The following is a 9,296-nucleotide window of genomic DNA, read 5'->3' as shown; positions in this document are numbered from 1 at the left end:
CTCTATGGTGTAGTAGGTCAGGGCGTGACTAGGGGGTAGTCTAGTTTATATTTCTATGTTGTGTTCTAGTTTATATTTTCTATGTTGGTGTTTTGTATGATTCCCAATTAGAGGCAGCTGGTAATCATTTCTAATTGAGGATCATATTTAAGTAGCTATTTTTCCCACCTGTGTTTGTGGGATATTGTTTTGTGCACCACGTAGTCACATTTAGTTGATTTTGCTTGAAGTTTCACTTTGGAACAAAGATGTGGAACTCTACACACGCTGCACCTTGGTCCCGTTCTTACGACAACCGTGACACTACAGCAGAACAGCAGCACTACATTTTAGTCATTTAGCAGTCGCTCTTATCCAGAGCGACTTACAGTAGTGAATACATACAGCACTACAGCACTACAGTAGCACTACAGTATTACAGCACTACAGTATTACAGCACTACAGTAGCACTACAGTATTACAGCACTACAGCAGCACTACAGCACTACAGCAGCACTACTGCAGTATTACAGCACTACAGTAGCACTACAGTATTACAGCACTACAGTAGCACTACAGTATTACAGCACTACAGCACTACAGTATTACAGCACTACAGCAGTACTACAGTATTACAGCACTACAGCATTACAGCACTACAGCACTACAGTATTACAGCACTACAGTAGCACTACAGTATTACAGCACTACAGTATTACATCACTACAGTAGCACTACAGTATTACAGCACTACAGTATTACAGCACTACAGTAGCACTACAGTATTACAGCACTACAGCACTACAGTAGCACTACAGTATTACAGCACTACAGCAGCACTACAGTATTACAGCACTACAGTAGCACTACAGCGCTACATCACTACAGCGCTACATCACTACATCACTACACCACTACAGTACTACAGCACTACATCGCTACAGCACTACAGCGCTACATCGCTACAGCGCTACAGCGCTACATCACTACAGCGCTACAGCACTACAGCCCTACAGCCCTACAGCACTACAGCCCTACAGCACTACAGCATTACAGCAGCACTACAACACTACAGCCCAACAGCCCACAGAGAGCTAATGTTTTGCCATACTGTCATAAATGATCCTGCTAAATGTCACTCAGTGTTTGATAGATTCACGTCTACTGCCTAGTTAAGTAAAGGTTAAATGAATCAAATATAATACTATTGATGACACTTAATTCATTGGGATCTTATTTTGACCAGCAACAGGATTTGAACATTTTAACATTTAGTCCATAATGTTGCTTGATGGTGGTTAGGCTATTAGCTGACCAGAGTAAGACAGGATTTGATTTCCCAAACCTGCGAGTTAGACTATCCAAACAGGACAGGCACACCAACAACAAGTGTTTCAATACACACCCTGAGAGTACTGAGCTGTTCTCTGGCCCCAGCCCAGCAGGCCAACATGAAAAAAATACAGCCCACAATCTGTGCACAGGCACCCGTGGGTGTGTGTGTGTGTGGTGTGTAAGTGTGTGTGTGTGTGTGTGTGTGGTGTATGTGTGTGTGTGTGTGTGAGGGAGGAGTAGGTGGGAGAAGTGGGAGGGGACCATGGAGTTCCTCAGGGTACTAGGAGTGTCTTTGTACTCTACTGCAAAGCTCCTGAGTGGAACGGAGTGAGTAACACTAGCTAGCTACTGACACGGATGGAGTTTACAATATTGCATGTGTGGTTTTTGGGATTCCCATGAGATGGAAGAAGAACAGTGCGTGTCACTCTCGTTTTGCTGGATCTGTAAAATCCCTAAAGCATAAGAGGAAAAGAAAAAGAAGGGCTTAACTCAGAGGACCTTGGGTAAGTTAACACTACAACGGCAGGTAGCCTAGTGGTTAGAGAGTTGGATTAGTAACCCAAAGGTTGCTAGATCGAATCCCAGAGTTGACAAGGTACAAATCTGTCATTCTCCCCCTGAACAAGGCAGTTAACCCACTGTTCCTAGGCCGTCATTGTAAATAACAAGTTGTTCTTAACTGACTTGCCTAGTTACAGGTTGTTTTAGAAGGGGTCAACTCAGAGGACCTTGGTTAAGTTTCTGTTCTGTCATGTCAGTGTTGACTGATGCTAGCTTAACTTTAGCTACTGAGGTTTTTGACATTTCTAAGCAGCCTTACAAATCTTAAAGTCTTACAAATCATAAGAATTTCTAACATGTTTTATTGATTTTTAATGCATTCTAAAGTTATTCTAAACATGTATATGCAGTTAATAAGGATTATTCATCAAAGTGTTACCAAGTGACTTACTGTGAACGTACTGTTGATCCTGAGTGGCGTCATGTCTGGGCATGGCTTAGGGTATGTCACAATGTGGTAACAGTTTGCATTTAGTGCACTATTTGGGACTATTTCATTTCACTATAAGCAGTTTTCTGTAGTTTTGTATGTATACATTGTGCAGGAGATACGTAATTGCTGTGAAATATGCATGGAATTGAGCTAAACTTGCTCGTGGAGGAAATCCCTAGTATTTCATTAAAAAAATTAATCATTATTCAAGTACTCTCGATATAAAGTTGCTTTGTTCATAAGTTGTCGCTGAGTTGTTTCTCGTTCTGTCTACCCTAGTTGACCCCTGTTTACTGAAGAAAAAAACTTTCCAAGAGTGGCTTAATTTGTCCCCAGTAGGATCAATTGGTTTCTGTCACTGAGATGTGTTGACTCTAGTACTTTACATTTAAACAGACGCTCATTCAGCAGTCACTCTTATCCAGAGCAACGTGAGTGCATAATAAATAAATATATACTGTACTCTATACCATCTTGCCTATGCCGCTCGGCCAACACTCATCCATATATTTTTATGTACATATTCTTATTCATTCCTTTACACTTGTGTGTATAAGGTAGTTGTTGTGAAATTACTTGTTAGATATTACTGCACGGTCGGAACTAGAAGCACAAGCATTTCGCTACACTCACATTAACATCTGCTAACCACGTGTATGTGACAAATAAAATTGGATTTGATTTGATTTGAAATACATGCGTACTGGTTCCCTTGTGAGAAGCCAACCCACAACCCTGGCATTGCAAACACCACGCTCTACCACCGTACCACCTGTGATAATCTGTGAGAAGTTGACGGTCTGAACTTTTTAATTTAAGTAGCTATGACAGACGGATGGCCCATCAGATAACCTCCTGGAAGCCCTCACATCCATTTCCATTACGGAGACTTCCCTGTCTTCCCATTTTACCTCCCGTTCATATTCCTGCATGCCTGAACAAATGACTGCTTTTTTGGTGCTCTGAAGATCTAGGAGTTGATGAGTGCCTGTTGTACATCACATTCCTGAACCTGGAATAACCTTCACAGTGATGTTACAGCGAGGGGAGGTTTACCAATAGATAGGTATGTGTAGGTGTGACGCACTACATTAGACTGAAGAGATTTGACTGGTCCACTCCCAGTCATTTAGTTAATTGATCTGCCTGTGGCACAGGGTGTGGGGAGGTAACTAACGGATGATGTCCAGAGATACTGGGTGGGAGATGTAACTAACGGATGATATCCAGAGATACTGGGTGGGAGATGTAACTAACGGATGATGTCCAGAGATACTGGGTGGGAGATGTAACTAACGGATGATGTCCAGAGATACTGGGTGGGAGATGTAACTAACGGATGATATCCAGAGATACCGGGTGGGAGAGGTAACTAACGGATGATATCCAGAGATACCGGGTGGGAGAGGTAACTAACGGATGATGTCCAGAGATACTGGGTGGGAGATGTAACTAACGGATGATATCCAGAGATACCGGGTGGGAGAGGTAACTAACGGATGATATCCAGAGATACCGGGTGGGAGAGGTAACTAACGGATGATGTCCAGAGATACTGGGTGGGAGATGTAACTAACGGATGATGTCCAGAGATACTGGGTGGGAGAGGTAACTAACGGATGATATCCAGAGATACCGGGTGGGAGATGTAACTAACGGATGATGTCCAGAGATACCGGGTGGGAGAGGTAACTAACGGATGATGTCCAGAGATACCGGGTGGGAGATGTAACTAACGGATGATGTCCAGAGATACCGGGTGGGAGATGTAACTAACGGATGATATCCAGAGATACCGGGTGGGAGATGTAACTAACGGATGATGTCCAGAGATACTGGGTGGGAGATGTAACTAACGGATGATATCCAGAGATACCGGGTGGGAGATGTAACTAACGGATGATATCCAGAGATACCGGGTGGGAGATGTAACTAACGGATGATGTCCAGAGATACTGGGTGGGAGATGTAACTAACGGATGATGTCCAGAGATACTGGGTGGGAGAGGTAACTAACGGATGATGTCCAGAGATACTGGGTGGGAGATGTAACTAACGGATGATGTCCAGAGATACTGGGTGGGAGATGTAACTAACGGATGATGTCCAGAGATACCGGGTGGGAGATGTAACTAACGGATGATGTCCAGAGATACTGGGTGGGAGATGTAACTAACGGATGATGTCCAGAGATACTGGGTGGGAGATGTAACTAACGGATGATGTCCAGAGATACTGGGTGGGAGAGGTAACTAACGGATGATGTCCAGAGATACTGGGTGGGAGATGTAACTAACGGATGATGTCCAGAGATACTGGGTGGGAGATGTAACTAACGGATGATGTCCAGAGATACCGGGTGGGAAATGTAACTAACGGATGATGTCCAGAGATACTGGGTGGGAGATGTAACTAATGGATGAAGTCCAGAGATACTGGGTGGGAGATGTAACTAATGGCTGATGTCCAGAGATACTGGGTGTGGGGGTAACTCACTGATCCAGAAAGGGTCATTGTTCAGAGTAGTGGTCTATGGAATAACTTAGGCTGACTGCTGCTGAACTACTTTCTAAGTCCACAAATAGGTTGTGTTTGAACATTTGGCCACTTCCCCATTTGATAAAGTTGAGCCAATATACTGAATAATGAAATACATTATACTGTGAGCTGTGCTTATTGTGTTCTAGAATAACCATAATCAACAACACTTCACATTAAGTGTTATACTTGAGAAAAGATTTAGTAGGATAAGGAATTCATAATTGCCAGAATGTAGTTCCAAAGCAGCCTGGTTGCCTGGCAGACACAGTACAAAGCTGTAATAGAGGTATGTACATAAATGCACAGTGGAATTTCCATCAGAAACATGCATGTAGGTATTCATTTATTTCCTGCATGACTGATGGTGGGAAGACATGTTGACTCATAGCTAGTTTCTAACCACACATCTTGATGTTTATAATAGAAGGCCTGATGGTGATGATGATGATGATGATGATGATGATGATGATGATGATGATGATTGTAGAAGGCCTGGTGATGATGAGGATTGTAGAAGGCCTGGTGATGATGATGATGATGATGATGATGATGATGATGATGATTGTAGAAGGCCTGGTGATGATGAGGATTGTAGAAGGCCTGGTGATGATTGTAGAAGGCCTGGTGATGATGATGATGATTGTAGAAGGCCTGATGATGATGATGATGATGATTGTAGAAGGCCTGATGATGATGATGATTGTAGAAGGCCTGATGATGATGATGATGATGATGATGATGATGATTGTAGAAGGCCTGATGATGAAGATGATTGTAGAAGGCCTGGTGATGATCGTGGGGAGAGATTCACATCAACTCTACTATGTAAATGGGGAATAAGGAACCCTCAAGGATTGGTAGACAAATTATCAAAATAAATCACCCCGCTCCTCCGCTCTCTCCACTGGCTTCCAGTTGAAGCTCGCATCCGCTACAAGACCATGGTGATTGCCTACGGAGCTGTGAAGGGAACGGCACCTCCATACCTTCAGGCTCTGATCAGGCCCTACACCCAAACAAGGCCACTGCGTTCATCCACCACTGGCCTGCTGGCCCCCCTACCTCTGAGGAAGCACAGTTCCCGCTCAGCCCAGTCAAAACTGTTCGCTGCTCTGGCACCCCAATGGTGGAACAAGCTCCCTCACGACGCCAGGACAGCGGAGTCAATCACCACCTTCCGGAGACACCTGAAACCCCACCTCTTTAAGGAATACCTAGGATAGGATAAAGTAATCCTTCTAACCCCCCCCCTTAAAAGATTTAGATGCACTATTGTAAAGTGGTTGTTCCACTGGATATCATAAGGTGAATGCACCATTTTGTAAGTCGCTCTGGATAAGAGCGTCTGCTAAATGACTTAAATGTAAATGTAAATGTTTACACCAGTAATTTTAGTGTGAAAAAAAATCAAGGGCTCACCGAATAGATCCCACAGATTAGACCTCACAGATTGGATCTCACAGTTTAGATCCCACAGATTAGACCTCACAGATTGGATCTCACAGTTTAGATCTCACAGATTAGACCTCACAGATTGGATCTCACAGTTTAGATCTCACAGATTAGACCTCACAGATTAGATCTCACAGATTAGACCTCACAGATTAGACCTCACAGATTAGACCTCACAGATTAGTTTTATCCTGTGCTTTGCACACTTAATTTAGGGCTCTTTTCAATCTGTATGGCTGAAGCGTTACAGATTGCACAATAGAAATTCAAAGGTCATTTCTGATTGAGCCGACATATGCAGCGTTTACTGTGAGTGCAGTCTCCGACAACATGTGAACACTGCCTTCACATTTTAATTTTCGCTTTAGCGCTGAACAGCCACAATACGGATTGAATAGAGCCCTAAGGCAATATAACATTTCACAGAGAAAAATAGTAAAACAGAGGGAGAGAGAGAGAGACAGAGCGAGAGAGAGAGAGAGAGAGAGAGAGAGAGAGAGAGAGGGGAAAGAGAGGCGAGAGAGAGAGTTAGAGGGAGGGGGCGAGAGAGAGAGCGAGAGAGATGGAGGGGGTGAGAGAGAAAGAGAGAGGGAAAAAGAGAGAGGGAGAGAGGAGAGAGAGAGATAGAGGGAGGGTGCGAGAGAGAGAGTAAGAGAGAGGGAAAAAGAGAGAGGGAGAGATCAATGAGCAGGTATAAATCATCGCTAAAAAATGCTGCCAACTTTGCCCCAAATAAATACCTTTACAAGTGATGTTGAAATGTGATCTGTGAAATGTGAGCTGTTCTGAGCAGCATGGCTGAGCGTGTACCTACAGCTCATGACTGCGGGGGTTGAATGAGGAGGAGGAGGACAGACAGGAACACACACACACAGGAGGAAGACAGGCAGGAACACACAGGAACATGAACAGGTGAACATCCCACAGCTAACATCAGACAGACCTCAGTTATCTGACTGCCTGAGGATCTTACCCTCCGAGCAGCACAGCACTGCCAGCCAGCTGTTTATAAGACAAACATTTCCTTTTAACCACAACATCTGGAAATTAAATGGTTAAACTCCTGTTCCCTACATAGCGCACTACTTTTGACCACAGTGAAATACTTACTTACGAGCCCCTAACCGACAGTGCAGTTAAAAAAAATACGGATAAGAATAAGAGATAAAAGTATCTACATTTATAATCAGGCAGTCAGTGATTATAAACGTAATTAGAGCAGTAAAAATAAATGTTTTTCTCCTACCCGTGGTATACGATCTGATATACCACGGCTGTCAGCCAATCAGCATTCAGGGCTCAAACCACCCAGTTTATAATAAGGAAAAATGTCCCGTTACCTAAGGGAATGTTTTAAGGGTGTTGCACAGAGCCCCTCACACATTTTCTTATGTAGGTCATGTTTTAGGGTAGTTTGAAAGCATATAAGCAGAAAGAGTCTCTGGTTACCATAGAGACAACCTGGTTCACTGAATGAACTTCTTGTCAGAGATCACATTTATTTAGAGATAGAAAAATATAACTTCTACATTCTAGACAGAAGAAACAAATTGATTCAGAAGATATTAAAACATGTTTATTTTAGTTACTTTTTTCTCAACTAGTTTCGATTACTTTCTAGCACGTCAAGCTAACTTACAGAGTAGACAGCTAGCTAGCTTTGTAGCCACGGACTGTGCACCTTCCATTGTTTAGCTAGCTTGCTGGTGGATGTTTTACTTTTAAAACCAGCATAGAAGAAAGCAACATTCACCTTTACAAATGTTGTTTACATTGATATCCAAACTGAAGCACTTAAGGGACCTCATGGGCACCCTGAACTTGTTCACTTCATTTAAGGGGGAAATTCACCTTCAAATGTTTTGTGCAACTGAATTAAAGTTAAGGAAACATTAAGGGAAAAGATAAGGGGAAAATGTACTTACGGTGTTTTATGCAACCAGGCCCTGATCCTTTGATTAGGTGGACAACATGTCAGTTCATGCTGCAAGAGCTCTGATACATTGGAGGATGTCCTCCGGAAGTTGTCATAATTACAGTATATGTATATGGAAGGGGGTGAGAACTATGAGTCTCTTAGCTTTTGTATTGAAGTCAGTGTTACCAGAGGAGGACAGAAACTAGATGTCCTCAGGCTACACCATGGTGCTACCCTACAGAGTGCTACTGCAGACCTTCATTGCAAAACGGTGTTTTATTCTGTTATTTGGTGACGTGTATATATTTAGTATAGATTTTATCTAAACATGTTTTAAATGTTTCACTATTTTTATGACATTCACTAAGGAGGATGGTCCTCTCCTTCCTCCTCTGAGGAGCCTCCACTGGTTGACACTCTATGAAGTGAAAGGTTAGTTATATAAACAATCATTTGTTCATAGCTACAGTAAAAGAGTGAGAGGTATGTAAGTTTTCAAGGAACAGCTTAAGCGTTCCTCTCACTCCAGATCTCTCTGACATCTCCGGTAATCTTCAGATGTTAGAGAAATGAAAAGGTAACAGTCATGGAGCTGATAAACGTCAACTCTGGTCATTCAAAGTGCCGAGAGAAGGTAAAATCACCATGCAGGAATACTGGAGTCTTTATTGTAGCCAGATACAGCATTAAGAACGAGAACATTTAACCTTAAGAACTTAACCTTTGATTTATTTAGAGTTGTGGATATAATCCTACTAATTTGAATATTTGAAGTCTTCGTTTTTATTGGCAAATGTATAACTTATTGTTATCCAGTAGAGAAAAGTGTCCGTACTGTATATATTCCACTATCAGTCTTATGAATTTTTGAACTTTAAAGTTGTTTACATTTAGGAGTAAAAGGTTAACGTCTGAACAGCCTACGCTGAGCAGAAGACAGCTCAGAACAGAGACGAACAGTCACAATATTTACATTTAGATAAAAGTGGTGACAACCCACCAAATCCTGTTTAATACCTGTCATCACGTAACAAATCCTGTTTTATACCTGTCACCACATAACAAATCCTGTT

The 9,296-nt window shown here is 42.4% G+C and overlaps 1 protein-coding gene across 1 annotated transcript in view; it reads left to right on the top strand.

Annotated features, from left to right (window-relative positions):
- The first annotated feature begins 1,619 nt into the window (after positions 1 to 1,619).
- LOC106604189 (protocadherin Fat 2) overlaps positions 1,620 to 9,296 on the top strand; it is a 75,647-nt gene continuing 67,970 nt past the window's right edge. The window contains exon 1 of the mRNA XM_014198621.2: positions 1,620 to 1,821. The gene's annotated coding sequence lies outside the window, so the exon portion shown is untranslated. The remainder of the gene's footprint in view (positions 1,822 to 9,296) is intronic.

Source organism: Salmo salar, chromosome ssa05, assembly GCF_905237065.1.
Source record: "Salmo salar chromosome ssa05, Ssal_v3.1, whole genome shotgun sequence".
Taxonomy (NCBI): Eukaryota; Metazoa; Chordata; class Actinopteri; order Salmoniformes; family Salmonidae; genus Salmo; species Salmo salar.
The sequence above is the reverse complement of the archived record's forward strand: the minus strand, read 5'-3'. Positions and strand labels throughout refer to the sequence as shown.